Raw genomic sequence first — 15,265 nt, forward strand, 5'->3', positions numbered from 1 at the left:
ACATGATCGTCCATGCAGAAAATCCAAAAGAATTCACAAAAAAATTTCTATAACTAATAAACAATTATTGCAAGGTTGCAAGATACAAGGTTAATATACAAAAGCCAATCACATTCTTATATATGAGAAATAAAAAAGTGGAATTTGAAATTTAAAAAGCAATACCATTTATATTAGCATCCAAAAAAGTAAGTAACTAGATAAAAATCTAACAAAATATGCACCAGAACTATATGAGGAAAACTACAAAACTCTGATGAATGAAATCAAAGAACTAAATAAATGGAGAGGTAGTATATGTTCATGGATAGGAAGAATCAATATTATCAAGATGTCCGTTCTTATCAACTTGATCTATAGATTCAATGCAATCCCAATCAATATCCCAGCAAGTTAGTTTTTGGATATTGAAAAAGTGATTCTAAAGTTATATGGGGCTTCCCTGGTGGTGCAGTGGTTAAGAATCTGCCTGCCAATGCAGCTGACACGGGTTTGAGCCCTGGTCTGGGAAGATTCCACGTGCCACGGAGCAACTAAGCCCGTGCACCACAACTACTGAACCTGCCCTCTAGATCCAGAAAGCCACAACTACTGAGCCTGCATGCCACACCTATTGAAGCCTGCGTGCCTAGAGCCCGTGCTCCACAACAAGAGAAGCCACTGCAATGAGAAGCCCACACACTGCAGCAAAGAGTAGCCCCCATTCGCAACTAGAGAAAGCCTGTGTGCAGCAACGAAGCCCCAACGCAGCCAAAAATAAATTAAAAGAAAAAAAAAATCCTAAAGTTTATATGAAGAGGCAAAAGACCCAGAATAGACAACACAATACTGAAAAAGAAGAAAAAAGTTGGAGGACTGACACTACCTACCCAACTCCAAGACTTACTGTAAAGCTTCAATAATCAAGACATTGTGGTACTGGTGAAGGAATAGACAAATAGATCAATGGAACAGAATAGAGAGCCCAGAAATAGAACCACATGAATATATATAGTCAAATGATTTTTGACAAAGAAACAAAGGCAACAACATGGAGCAGAGACAGTCTCCTCAACAAATGGTGCTAGAACAGCAGGACATACACACACACACAAATTAATCTAGACACAGACCTTACACCTTTCACAAAAATTAACTCAAAATGGATCATAGGTCTAAATATAAAACAGAAAACTAGAAAGCTCTTAGAAGATAACAGAGAAGAAAACCCAGATGACCTTGGATATAGAGATAACTTTTTAGGCACAGAACCAAAGGCACAATCCATGAAAGCAATAATTGATAAGTTGGGCTTTATTAAATTAAAAATTTCTGCTTTGTAAAAACACTGTCAAGAGAATGAGAATATAAGCCACAGATTGAGAGAAAATATTTGCAAAAGACACATCTGATAAAGGACCATTGTCCAAAATGTACAAAGAACTATTAAAACTCAACAAGAACACAACTAAATGTTCTTTAATCATAAAAAAACCCTCAACAATAATAAAACAAACAACCTGATTAAAAAATAGGCCAGGGCTTCCCTGGTGGCGCAGTGGTTAAGAATCCGCCTGCCAATGCAGGGGACACGGGTTCGAGCCCTGGTCTGGGAAGATCCCACATGCCGTGGAGCAACTAAGCCCGTGCGCCACAACTACTAAGCCTGCGATCTAGAGCCCGAATGCCACAACTACTGAGTCCACGCACCAAAACTACTGAAGCCTGAGCGCCTAGAGCCCGTGCTGTGCAACAAGAGAAGCCACCTCAATGAGAAGGCCGCACACTGCAACAAAGAGTAGCCCCCGCTTGCCACAACTAGACAAAGCCCGCACACAGCAATGAAGACCCAGCGCAGCCAAAAATAAATAAATAAAATAAACAAATTTAAAAAAAAATAGGCTACAGACCTTAACAGACACCCCACCAAAGAAGATATGTTGATGGCAAATAAGCATTTGAAAAGATGCTCCACTCACTCATATGTCATATGGGAAATGCAAATTAAAACAACGATGAGATACCACTACACACTGGTTAGAATGGTCAAAATCTGAAACACTGACAATACCAATTGCTGGCAAGGATGCGGTGCAATAGGAACTCTCATCCATTGCTGGTGGGAATGCAAAATGGTACAGCCACTTTGGAAGACAGTTTGGTAGTTTCTTACAAAACTAAACATACTCTTACCATATAATCCAGCAATCTCACTCCTTGGTATTTACCCAAAGAAGTTGAAACTTATGTCCACACAAAAACTTGCACACAGATGTTTATAGCAGCTTTACTCATAATTGCCAAAACTTGGAGGCAACCAAGATATCCTCCAACAGGTGAATGTATAAACAAACTGTGGTACATCCAGACAATGGAATGTTATTCAGCACTAGAAGGAAATGAGCTATCAAACCAGGAAAAGACATGAAGGATCTAAGGATCCTCCCCTAATGCATCCCTAATGCATGTTAATAAAATAAAGAAGCCAATCTGAAAAGGCTACATACTGTATAATTCCAACTCTATGACTTTCTGCAAAAGGCAAAACCATGGAGACAGTAAAAAGATCACTGGTTGCCAGTGGTTGAGAGTGGGTGATGAGAGGAGGGATGAATAGTTGCAACACAGAGGTTTTTAAGGGCAGTGGAAATATTCTATATGATACTGTAATGATGGATACATGTCATTATCCGTTTGCCCAAATCCATAGAATGTACAAGACCAAGAATGAACCGTAATGTAAAGTCTGGATCTTGGGTGATTGTGATGTGGCAATGTACATTCATCAGTTGTAACAAGTGTACCACTCTGGTGGGAGATGTTTATAATGGGGGAGGCTATGCATTTGTGGGGGAAGAGGGTGTATGGGAAAAAATCTCTGTACCTTCCTTTTAATTTTGCTTTAAACCTCAAACTGCTCTAAAAAAAAAAAAAATCTTTAAAAAAAATTACCAATTCCCTATACAAGCAATTTTCTCCAATCTTGAAAGCAGAGGCTGTGCTCATTTCATTTCATATCTCTTCCTCCAACACCATTTCCATCACCCTCTCAGTGCTTGGCACAGTTCATTATTTAGAGTATTTTGGAGGAATTAAATAATTTCACTTTGGAGGCAGACAGTTCTGTATGGAAGAGAATGTACTGATTGGACATAAACTCTTAATTCTTATTGGTAAACCACAATGCCAACTAAAAGTTTATAACCTGTCTCTTGTCAATTTCACCAACACAACTCACCTTTTAAGCCCTACCTAATCAGTCAACTAGGCTTGCTCCTTGTCAATTTTTTAATGAAATTCAATTATTAATTTCTATTGAACAATTAATTCGTAAGAATGTCTTATGAAAACAACAATGAACTTTAATGTTCATTAAACATGTTTAATACCATACCCCAAACTTCTTTGAACATATGCCCTTATTTAGTACTGTCTCTTCAGAAACTTCATTTCATGCTTTTAAGTCTGTCGTCAATGTGACGTAATTTTTTTGGATCAAGTACTTTTTTTTTTTTTTTTTCCTTTGGCTACATCCCACGGCTTGTGGGATCCTAGTTTCCCGACCAGAGATTTAACCTGGGCCCACAGCAGTGAAAGTGCAGAGTCCTAACCACTAGGAAACTCCTTGGATCAAGTACTTTTTAATACTTGGCAGAAATTAAATTGATTCTACAATACCATAGCATCATGTTTATTATACTTATTGCTAATAATCAATAATAATGTCAGAATATGCTCCAAACAATAGCTAGGAAGGTAAATAGATCATTATAATTGACAAAGGCAGAGCTGAAGAAAAAGGAAGAACCAGGTTACTAAGAGGGGGAAGTGAGTGTCTATGTCACAATTCAAACCAAGAAAAAAAAAAAAAAAACCCACTACCTTATACAACAACTGCCCACAATTCAGCCCCAAACTCTCCCCAATGCCAACAGACACCCCACCAAAGATATTAAGCGGAAAGTTCCAGGAATAATTCATAAGTTTAAAACTGCATGCTGTTTTGAGTAGCATGATGAAATCTTGTGTCATCCTGCTCCGTCCCACCTGCGGAGTGACAGGCTAGACTAATTCTGAAAGATAAGCAGCACAGAGAAAAACCTCTGGGTTTCTATATACAGAGACCCTCTCCAGTGTTTTCATAGCTGGTCTTCTTCCAGGATTAGAGCCAAGACTCTCTCTCCTTGCTGAGCGTCTTAGTGCTCCCCTGAAATGATCACCCACCACTGAAGCAGGAGCTCCTCTCTGACACCTCCCCTTACCGTGCTGCCTTGGGCAGGAACACAAACATCCTCTTCACTCACTGTTTACCCTTTTTTATCACCCAGCAGAGACTTGGCACTATTTCCTCTTATTATCAACACTAGGACGAATAGGTAAGGTGAGAGAATAATTACAGTGTAGTGTAGTTAGTTGACTGGGCAGAGGATTAGAAGTCAAAAGAGTGAAATCTGAGTCCCACCTCTGGAACATGAAGAGTTTAGAGTTTAGACGTTTGAACTGGTCCTTTAACATCTCTGTATCTCAATTTCAGTATTTTTAAATTTAATTTAATTTATTTATTTATTTATGGCTGTGTTGGGTCTTCGTTTCTGTGCGAGGGCTTTCTCTAGTTGCGGCGAGCGGGGGCCACTCTTCATCGCGGTGCGCGGGCCTCTCACTATCACGGCCTCTCTTGTTGCGGAGCACAGGCTCCAGATGCGCAGGCTCAGTAGTTGTGGCTCACGGGTCCAGTTGCCCCGCAGCATGTGGGATCTTCCCAGACCAGGGCTCGAACCCGTGTCCCCTGCATTGGCAGGCAGATTCTCAACCACTGCGCCACCAGGGAAGCCCTCAATTTCAGTATTTAACTGCAGGTTATAATACCCAGCTCAAAGAATTTTTGGGATAAAGAAATCAGATAATGCAAGTGGAAGGAAACCCGATAAACTCTAAAGCCCTAGCAAACAGTCATTTAGTCAGTCATTTATGCATTTTTCATCAACTGTTTATTGAATACCTACTGCATGCTAGCTACAGTTCTAGGCACAAGCAATATGAACGTCGCCAAGACAATGTCCCTCTCCTCACAGAGCTTAAAATTTAATGTAGAAGGCCTGTGAAAGGTTAATCTTATGAGCCAGCCTGGCTGGGCCACCATACCTAGATATTTGGTCAAACATTATTCTGGATGTTTCTGTGAGGGTGTTTTGTTGTTGTTGTTTTGTTTTGTTTCCCCCCCGGCTGACAACTTTATTGCTGTGGGGAAGGGGACAGATCGCTCAGGAGCTCTTGGTGGGACGGGTCCGCTTCCTCGGCACCATCACAGGCTTCTGGCTGCGCAGGACGTTGCTGGCTCTGCAGAGGGCGGCCATGCGCAAATCCGGGCGCTACTTGTTTCGGATTATGTGCTGGATGCTGGTGAGGGTGGCCCGGGCGCTCTTGCTGATGCTGGTCCGCATGTAGGAAGTGGCCAGCTTTCGCGGGCTGGATCTCTGCTTCGTGACCGCCACGACCCCTTTGCCGGCCACCGCCGGCTCCACGCCCACAGTCTTGCGGGGAATGAGCCCATTGTAGCGGAAGGAGTTGCGGGCCTTCAGGTTATTGGGCTCGGGGCCGTACATCTGCCTCTTCCTCTTGATCAAGAAGCTGGAGCAGTTCTGCACGACCATCCATTGCAGATGCGCGGACATGGTGGCACCTCCTCTCGTTGCGGCGGCCGGCGATGGAAAGAGGGGGGTGTTTTGGGATGAGATTTACATTTAAGTGATGGATTTCGAGTACAGCTGGTTGTCCTCCATAATGTGGGCAGGCCTTGTCTAATCAGTTGAAGACCTAAAAAGAACAAAGAAGGGACACCTTCCTCCCCAACCCAACCCAGTCCCCCGCAAGAAGAATTCTACCAGCAAACTGTTTCGGACTTCAACTGCAACACCAGCTTTCCTGGGGCTCTAGCTTGATGACCTTTGTACTTGAACTGCAGCACTGGCTCTTCCTCGGTCTCCAGCTTGCCAGCCCACCGTGCAGATTTTGGACTTGCCAACTTCTATAATCACATGAACAAATCCCTCAAAAAAAACCTTTTTCTACATACAAGTATCCCCTGCTTTTCGAAAGTACGCTTTACGCCACTTCACTTTCATGAAAGATATACAAACATTAGTACCTGTTTTCACTAACCAAAAGAAATCGGAAGAGGATTTTCACTTTCAGGGAAAAAGGTGAAAAGTGAAAACAGCGTTAAGTAAGCATTTGTTTTGCAACGAGCCATTATAGAGACCGCACCCAGCCCCAGCTTTGAGAGTGGCCCTGCAAGTTCCTTCCCCAGGATCTACACTCAGCATTTCAGCGTCAAGCTGCCATAGCTTTGAACTACGACTCTGAGCATCTCTGCTTTATCTTGATTTATTTTGTGCACCCGTTAGCAAGATGTGTCCTAAGGTAATTGCCTCTTTGTTTTGTGCCATTTCAGCTTAAGAAAGGTTTCATAGGAAGGCTGTACTTCCAGATAACTGGGAAAACCTGTATTTACACATTCTATTGGTTTTGTTTCTTTGCAGAACCCTGACTAATACAGATTTTGGTACCAAGAAGTGGGGTGCTGCTATAACAAATACCTAAAAATGTGGGTAGAGTCTGGAGGAGTTCTGAGACACACGCTAGAAAAAGCCTAGATCACCTGGAAGAAATTGTTGGTAGGAGTATGAATGATAAAGGCGATTCTGGTGAAGTCTCAGATGGAAATGAGGAACATGTTATTGAAAATTGGGGGAAAGTTGATCCTTGTTATGAAGTACCAAAGAACTTGGTGGAATTGTGTTTTAGTGTTTTGTGGAAAGTAAACTTTGTGATAAAATAGGATATTTAGCTGAGGAGATTTCTAAGCAAACTGTTAAAGGTATGATTTCCCCTCGCTGCTTATAGTAATGTGAGAGGAGAGAAATAAATTGAAGGAGGAATTGTTAGGCAAAAAGGAACCAGAAATTGAGGATTTGGAAAATTCTCAGCCTATCCATATGGCAAAAAACAAGAAAGCTTGCTCTGGAGAGGACACCATGGGTATGGCTGGAAAATCATTTGATAAAGGGATTAGGAGTGAAATTCCTGGGTTTAATCAGCCATCTCAGCAGAATCTAGCAATAGAGTTGGTGTTACACCAGCAGAAACACTGCCAGACTAGACTAAAAGGTGAAGAGATAAGACAAATTGAAGGAAGGCTATCAGACTTCTGAGATTCTACAGGATAGGGCAATAGATCTATCAACATGTGTTATCCTTTAAGGGAAGAATGACCCTGATTCATGATGATATCATGGGAATGATATCAGAGAGCTGCCACTCCCGCCACAGACCTAGCGCACACAGGCCATCAAGGCAAGGCTCTCTCCTCCTCAGGTTCAGTGGGTCAGGCCAGTGGCCAGGGCTGAGGGAGCAACAGGGCCACCTCAGTGGGCCTGGAGGTCAGAGCACTGAGCCATAAGAATTATTTTTGAGACTTAAAATTTAATGGAATATTGATTTCATGGATATGACAACAAAAGCACAGGCAACAAAACCAAAAATAAACAAATGGGACTACATCAAACTTAAAAACTTTTGCTCATCAAAGGACACAATAACAGAGTGAAAAGGCAACCTATGGAATGGGAGAAAATATCTGCAAATCATATATCTGATAAGGGGTTAATATCCAGATTACATAAAGAACTCATCAACAAAATAATCAAATAAACTGATTAGAAAATGGGCAAAGGACAGGAACAGACATTTCTTCAAAGAGGATATAAAAATGGCCAACAAGCATATGAAAAGATGCTAAACATCATTAATCATCAGAGAAATGCAAATTAAAACCACAATGAGATATCTCTTCACACTCATTAAGATGGCTACCATCAAAACAAACAAACAAAAAACCCCAGAAAATAACAAGTGTTGGTGAGGATGTGGAGAAATTGGAACTATTGTGCACCATTGGTGGAATAATAAAATAGTGCAACTGCTATGGAAAACAGTATGTCAGTTCCTCAAAAGATTAAAAACTTCTAGGTACTGAAAGTATTGAAAGCAAGGGCTCAAAGAGGTATCTGCACACCCATGTTCACAGCAGCACTATTCACGATAGCCAAAGATGAAGCAACCCAACTGTCCATCAGTGGATGCATGGATAAATGAACTGGGGTGTATACATACAATGGAATAGTATTCAGTCTTAAAAAAGAAGGAAATTTTATCACATCCTACAACAGGATGAACCTTGAGGGTATTATGCTAACTGAACTAAATTAGTCAAAAAACACACTGTATGATTCCACTTAAATGAGGTGTCTAAAGTCGTCAAACTCATAGAAACAGAAAGTCGCATGGTGGTTGCCTATAGCTGGTGAGAGAAAGAAAAGGGGACCTGTGGTTTAATGGGTACAGAGTTTCAGGTTTTTGTTTTTGTTTTTGTTTAATTTTATTGAAGTATAGTTGACTAACAACGGTGTGTTAGTTTCAGGTGCAGAGTTTCAGTTTTGCAAGATGAAAAAGTTCTGGAGATCTGTTTCACAACAATATGAATATACTTAACATTACTGAACTGTACACTTAAAAGTGGTTAGGATGGTGAATTTTATGTTATGTGTTTGTTACCACAATAAGAAACAAAAGGGAAAAAAATCTAATGGAATTTACCTTGCCAAGTTTTGGACTTGTTTGGGACTCTTGACCCCTTCCTTCTTTCTGATTTCTCCCGTTTTGGAATGGGACTATCTATCCTATGTCTGTCCTACCACTGCATTTTGGAAGCACAATAACGTGTCTGCTTTCAGAGGTTCATAGCTGGAGAGGAATTTTGCCTCAGGGTGAATCATACCTCGAGTCTCACTCACACCTGATTTGGATGATATTCAGATGAGACTTTGTAGTTGGAATGGATACTGGAATGCGTTAAGCCTTTGGGGGCTGTTAGGGTGGAGGTAATTGTACTTTACATGTGAGAAGGACATGAATTTGGGGGGGCCAGAGGGTGGGATGTTACAGACTGAACTGTGTCCTCCTAAAATTCACATGCTGAACCCCTAACCTCCAGTACCTCAGAACGTGACTGTCTTTGGAGACAGGGCCTTTGAGGGGGTGATTAAGCTTAAGCGAAGTCGTAAGAATGTGACATAATCCGATGTGACTAGTGTTCTTATCAGAAGAGAAAGAGACACCAGGGGCGCGCACACAGAGGACAGGCCTTTTAAGGACACAGCAAGGAGGCAGCCACCTGCACGGAGACAGGTCTCAGGAGAAACCAGCCCTGATATTGGTCTTCCAGCCTCCAGACCTGTGAGAACATAAATTTCTGCTCTTTAAGCCACCCAGGGACTTCCTGGAGGTCCAGTGGTTAAGACTCCACACTCCCAAAGCAGGGGGCACAGGTTCGATCCCTGGTCGGGGAACCAAGATTCCCGCATGCTGCTGTGTGGAGTGGCCAGAAAAAAAAAAAAAAAGCCACCCAGTGTGTGGTATTTTGTTATGGTAGCCCTAGCAGACTACTACAACAGACAGCAAACAAACGCACAAATACATAATGTCAAGTAATGATAAGGGAGCACTTGGGAGAATATATGAGCAAGGTATGGTAATAAAGAGTTGGGGAGGAGGGTTATTTAAGGCAGGGTGCTGAGGGTAGATCTCAGTAGAGATGACATTTGAACAGAACCCTGAATGACGTGAGGGAGCAATTCTTGGGAGCATGTGTGAGAAGACCGTTCCAAACGGAAGGCGTTTCAAACACAAAGACACCAAGCGAAGGATGTGCTCTTGGCCTGGTGCCCAAAGACTGAGGGGCAGGAGTGCGGTGAACCAGGGGCAGAGAGGATGGAGAAGCTGTTGGAGAGATAAGCAGGAGTCTGATCACGCAGGGGCATGGTAAGGGATGGCTTGGATCCTGGATTGTATTCTAAATGTGACAGGAAGCCAGGAAGCTACAAAGCCATTTTAGGTTTTGGGGTGAAGGAGTAACCTTAGTTGATTTATGTTTTTAAAAATGTATTTGCTGTTGAATGGAGAAGATGAGAGAGGAGAGCAAGAGTGGAAACAGAGACCAACTGGGAGGCCACTGGTCCAGGTGAGAAATGATGAGGGCTTGGACGACGGCGGTAGTAGTGGCAGTAGTGAGTCGTTGTATTTGAAATATATTTTCGAGATACAACCAACAGGAGTAACTAACTGGATGTTGGGCATGAGGAAAAAAACAAGGAGTCAAGAATGATCCTAAGGGTTTTGGCCTGGGTAACTGGAGTTGCCATTTAGTTCAGTCAGGAAAACAGAGAGAGGAGGGGTCAAATCAAGAGTTTTGTTTTAGACATGTGAAGTCTGAGATATCGTTAGGATACTCACTGATAATAGTGCACTAATAATAGAACACTCTCCTTGTTTTCCCCAGCTTCTGGCAATATACATATACAAAAGATATGGTTCCTGCCTTTACGGTCTCATGGAAGGGGGTGGAGAGTGACATATAAACCAATTTTTTTTTAATTAATAGGTTTTATTTGGGGGGAGCAGTTTCATGTTTACAGAAAAATTGCTTAGAAAGTACCCATATACTTCCTCACCTTCCGTATTATTAACATCTTGCATTAGTATGTACATTTGTTAACAACTGATGAACATTCATTGACATACCTTAGTCACCCGAAGTCCATAGTTTACATTAGGGTTCACTCTTGGTCTTGAACATTTTACAAATTTGGACCAATCACCCATCATTACAGTATCACATGGAATAGTTCCACTGCCCTAAAAGACCTCCAGCTGTTCATCCCTCCCCCCCACTCATCCCCCACCCCCAATTCCTGGCAACTAGTGATCATTTTACTATCTGCACAGTTTCGCCTTTTGCAGAATGTCATATAGTTGGAATCATACAGTATGTAGCCTTTTCAGATTGGCTACTTTCACTTATTAATATGCATTTTAGGGTCCTCTATGTCTTTTCATGGCTTGATAGCTCATTTCTTTTTAGTGCTGAATAATATTCCATTGTCCGGGTATACCATATTTTATCTCTTCACCCACTGAAGGACAAAACTTGCTTCCAAGTTTTGACAGCTATGAATAAAGCTGTTATAAATACTCACGTGCAGGTTTTTGTGTAGACGCAGCTTTTCAACTCATTTGGATAAAATACCAAGGAATGTGATTGCTGGATTGTAAACAAGTATTTTAAATGTCAATTTCTATACAAGGGCCAACAGGGAACACAGACTATTGCTTGCAGGAAGCAAAGAGCTTTCTTTGAGTTCCTTAAGTTTACTCTAGCAATGCTCTAAAACTATAAATGTGCTTCCTTCTCTGTATGACTATTAGTCTGACACTATCACCAGGATACCCCTGCCTGGCTCATTTACAGGAAGGCAGCCACTGAATAGCGATAACTGAAGTGCTCGTGCTGACTCACATCCACCTTCTCAAAACACCATAAGCAAGTGCCAATCTACTGATGATGGAGGAAGCAAAGTCACTTTTCAGTACGTTTCATAATTAAATGTCTATGTTCTTTAAGCAGAGGTCTTCCTTAACTTTGGTGAGCCCAACTCCGCCCAAAAAATCCATCAAGTTCTATACGAAGAGAAAAGCTACTGAAGCTCTAGGGTGGTGTTTATTCATATGGGGTTCTAAGATGGACCAGGCAGGTATACAAACCCCCTAAAAGTGTATGCAAATATTGTATTTCAGTGTACTTTTCTGAGGGGTAGGGGGACCATAAGCTCTTAACCACAGTCCCCAAAAAAGTGCAAGATCAGAAAACAGCCAAAGGAGCTGCCAAACCTTGGGTGTGTAAGAAGGGGGAGGAGAAGAATCTGACCTCCCCTGGGTCATCAGATGAACTGTAGTGAGGAGACCTCAGGCATTGTCTGCTTTCACAGTGGTTCACCGCCCACTCTTAGAGAAGGTCTGGGCTCTAATTCCCTCCTAGCAGGGGGGAGGGCAAGAGTCCAAAGTCCTCCAGGAGTGCAGGAATGGTGCTCTCTATTACTAAGGTACTTTAGCAAGAAGTAAAACCAATCCTCAGAACAGGGCGTAGTCTGAACAGACTAAAAATCTTCACCTTTACGCATACACTTGGTCACGGTAATATATTAGCATTGCCTTTAGCAACTCAAAGAGGAAGAGCTGTGAAACGGTAAAGGCAAATCTCTCTCGAGCTAAACTTTGAATCATGAGATCTCCTCATTAAAACTGTCCACACTGTATGCAGACGACAGATTTTGTCCAGTGCCAAGCATGTGCCACCCAGGGTTCTGGCCACTGTACTTGTAACCATTCTACGTCTCCCACATATGCTTCCTTTACAAGAGCCATGTGGTCTTTCTGTGTAGTGAAAAATCGGCTTCTCTAATTTACACAGCTTTCTTACAAATAATTGAGGCCATTCGGACTTCTTGTTTTCAGCCTCAAATTGAATCAGGCAGTCACAGAAATATTTGGATGAGGCGGGCCCAGAAACCCAAGAATCTCTTCTGGTCTGTGTCTACCCTGTAGGTTAGCCCCGCCTGCCCGCGTTTTTTTAGGAGGCTGCTACGTAAGAGAGTGCAGACGTGCTTCGTAGACCGTAGACCGTCAGCCAAATCTCCGTGGCGACCAGTTCCATCACTTGCTTGCTGACCAAAGTCTCCCCACCCTTTATTCTTCTGCTTCTCCCCTCCTCCAAGGGAATTTATTTCGTGCTAATGCTACCCAGGGATGCAGGCAGTATCTTTATCTCCCCTGTTGTCCTGTTTTTCCTCATCCTCTTTGGCTCTCCTTCTCCATTGGACATGAATCTGCACAATCCCATGGTGTAAAGCCCTGAGTACTTCTTCCAGGGTAGGATGCAGATTTATTGAATGAATGTGTACTTATTTCAAAAATGTGTGCAACGAGTGTTGACTTTGATGGCTTGACCCTATAATCCTATAACTGTTTAAGTGTTCAAATGGGGGGGAAGTTACTTTGATTACAATCACAGTCTAAATTCTTTAAATATTAAGTTCCAGGTGGACTTTTTAATCCAACTTAATTCCAATTACATGTAAATGGCTGTTTTAAGCTACTTGTAAATAAACAAGTTTATACATGTTTTTACAAAATTAAGAGGAACAAGATAATCCATTAAATTTCATACTCTTGATGAGTGGCCCTTTAAGAGCTTTGAGTCTTAGCTTGATATTCTCAGGCCAGCTCCCTCTGGATACTGTTAATAAGCAGAAACAGATCAACATACTGATAGCAAGAATGAGGAAGAAAGACAAATGGCCTGAAAAGCCCACAATGGGATATAGATCTGGGTTAATTCATTTATGCATTTGTTTAGCTCTGCTATGTTGCCAGGCCCAGTTTTAGATACTGGGGATATTGTGGTGGTAAGAGAACTGCCAGTCCCTGCTCCTGTGGAGCTTAAATTCAAGTGGATTGGGGTTATGTACATGTTTTTACTTTTTTTAAAAAAATTTATTCATTTTCTTTCTTTATTTTTGACTGCGTTGGGTCTTCGTTGCTGCGTGTGAGCTTTCTCTAGTTGCAATGAGCGGGGGCTACTCTTTGTTGCGGTGCGCGGGCTTCTCATTGCAGTGGCTTCTCTTGTTGTGGCACACGGGCTCTAGGTGCGCGGGCTTCAGCAGTTGTGGTACGCGGGCTCAGTAGTTGTGGCTCACGGGCTCTAGAGCACAGGCTCAGTAGTTGTGGCGCACGGGCTTAGTTGCTCTGCGGCATGTGGGATCTTCCCGGACCAGGGCTCGAACCTGTGTCCCCTGCATTGGCAGGCGGATTCTTAACCACAGAGCCACCAGGGAAGCCCCGTTTTTACTTTTTATTTCTATTAAAAAAATTTTTGTGTGGGGGGGTGTTCCCTGGCGGTCTAGTGTTTAGGATTCAGCGCTTTCACTGCTGTGACCCGGGTTCAATCCCTGGTCGGGAAACTGAAATCTCACAAGCTGCGCAGCACATTCAAAAAAAAATTCCTTTAAAGCAAGTGTAGCTAAGAGCATGGATTCTGGAGCCAGGCATCCTGGGTTTCAGTCCTAGCTCTGACACTTGCATTGTGTGATTTGGGGAAGGTCATTTAGCCTCACCGTGCTTCTATTTCCTCACCTGTAAAATGAAGGTAATAATAGAGTCTACTTCATAAGATTCATTATGAGAATTAAAATCATTTAATATGAGTAAAGTACTTAGAATAGTGCCAGTGTATATTAAGTGTCACATAAGTGTTTGTCAAATTAAAAAAAAAAAAAGAAAGAAACAAATGTATCTATTTAATTTCATAGCAGAATACATATGCTCAGAGATACAGAAGCTACTGCAGGTCATGAATTAAAGCCTAGATCCCAATTTTTTCAAAGAACCTAAAGACTTTCCAAAGATTCTCCAATTACATGAGAGAAGTTCAAACAAATCATTACAGAACTATTCTCTTCTATAGTAGTAGTAAGAGGTTCTTGATAAACTGAAGGTGTTTTTATTACGTGCCTGGTTCTTATCAGGTTACGTCATTTACAATTCACAACAATAGTTTAAATTTATTATTATCATCCTGATTTGCCATGAGAAATCTATAAGTAATTTGCTCAAGGACCCACGATTTGGGGCAGAACTAGCTGTCTGACTGTACTGTAGTATATTCCTGTAGATTAAGAGACAGATACAGCCAATGTAGGTTCAGAAAAAACTAGGATAGCCAGTGTTTCCCTGTTCTCACCCCCTACCCTTTTCCACCTAGAAATGGGGCCTGTTCTTCCTCCCTTCTTAAGCAGCTGATCATAAACAGGAAGCATAGCTGGGTGCAGTAAGTCTGTGGCTGAGGATAAGTGGCTGTAGACAGACATCCTCCTAGGTGGAGCCTACCTGAGGGAAGAAACACTCCTGCTACTTATCAGGGTTGTCTTTGTCAACAAGAAGCACCAAAAGGAAAAAAAAAAAGAGGGGTATCCTTCAGGAATAATGGATTCGGAGAGCCCAGTGCCTGCTTTTGTACCACCCATAAACTAAGAACATTTTTACATTTTTGGAAAAAAATAAAAATAAGAACTATATTTCATTGACTTGTAAAAACTATATAAAATTCAAATTTCAGTGTCCATAGGTAAAGTTTTACTATACACAGCCATGCTCATTCATTTATACAAGGGCAGAGCTGAGTAGTTATGACAGAGACTCTATGGCCTGCAAAGCCTAAGATATTTAGTATCCGATGCTTTACAGTAAAGTTTGCCAACTTCCGAGTTAGGCAGTTGATGAATCAAGAGGAATAAGGCCATAAAGTTGTAAAAACCCATAGTATGGGGTTATACTA

General features: G+C 41.8%; 1 protein-coding gene and 1 pseudogene across 2 annotated transcripts in view; both read right to left on the minus strand.

The window, feature by feature from the left end:
• SLC2A3 (solute carrier family 2 member 3) overlaps positions 1 to 15,265 on the minus strand; it is an 81,418-nt gene that overhangs the window by 28,211 nt on the left and 37,942 nt on the right. The gene's annotated exons all lie outside the window — the stretch shown is intronic.
• On the minus strand, positions 5,202 to 5,696 carry LOC309640925 (large ribosomal subunit protein eL28 pseudogene; annotated as a pseudogene). The gene has a single exon. The product of its transcript is annotated as a large ribosomal subunit protein eL28 pseudogene (transcript).

The sequence above is a fragment of the Balaenoptera physalus genome (genome assembly GCF_965194825.1).
Source record: "Balaenoptera physalus genome assembly, chromosome: 13".
Classification (NCBI taxonomy): Eukaryota; Metazoa; Chordata; class Mammalia; order Artiodactyla; family Balaenopteridae; genus Balaenoptera; species Balaenoptera physalus.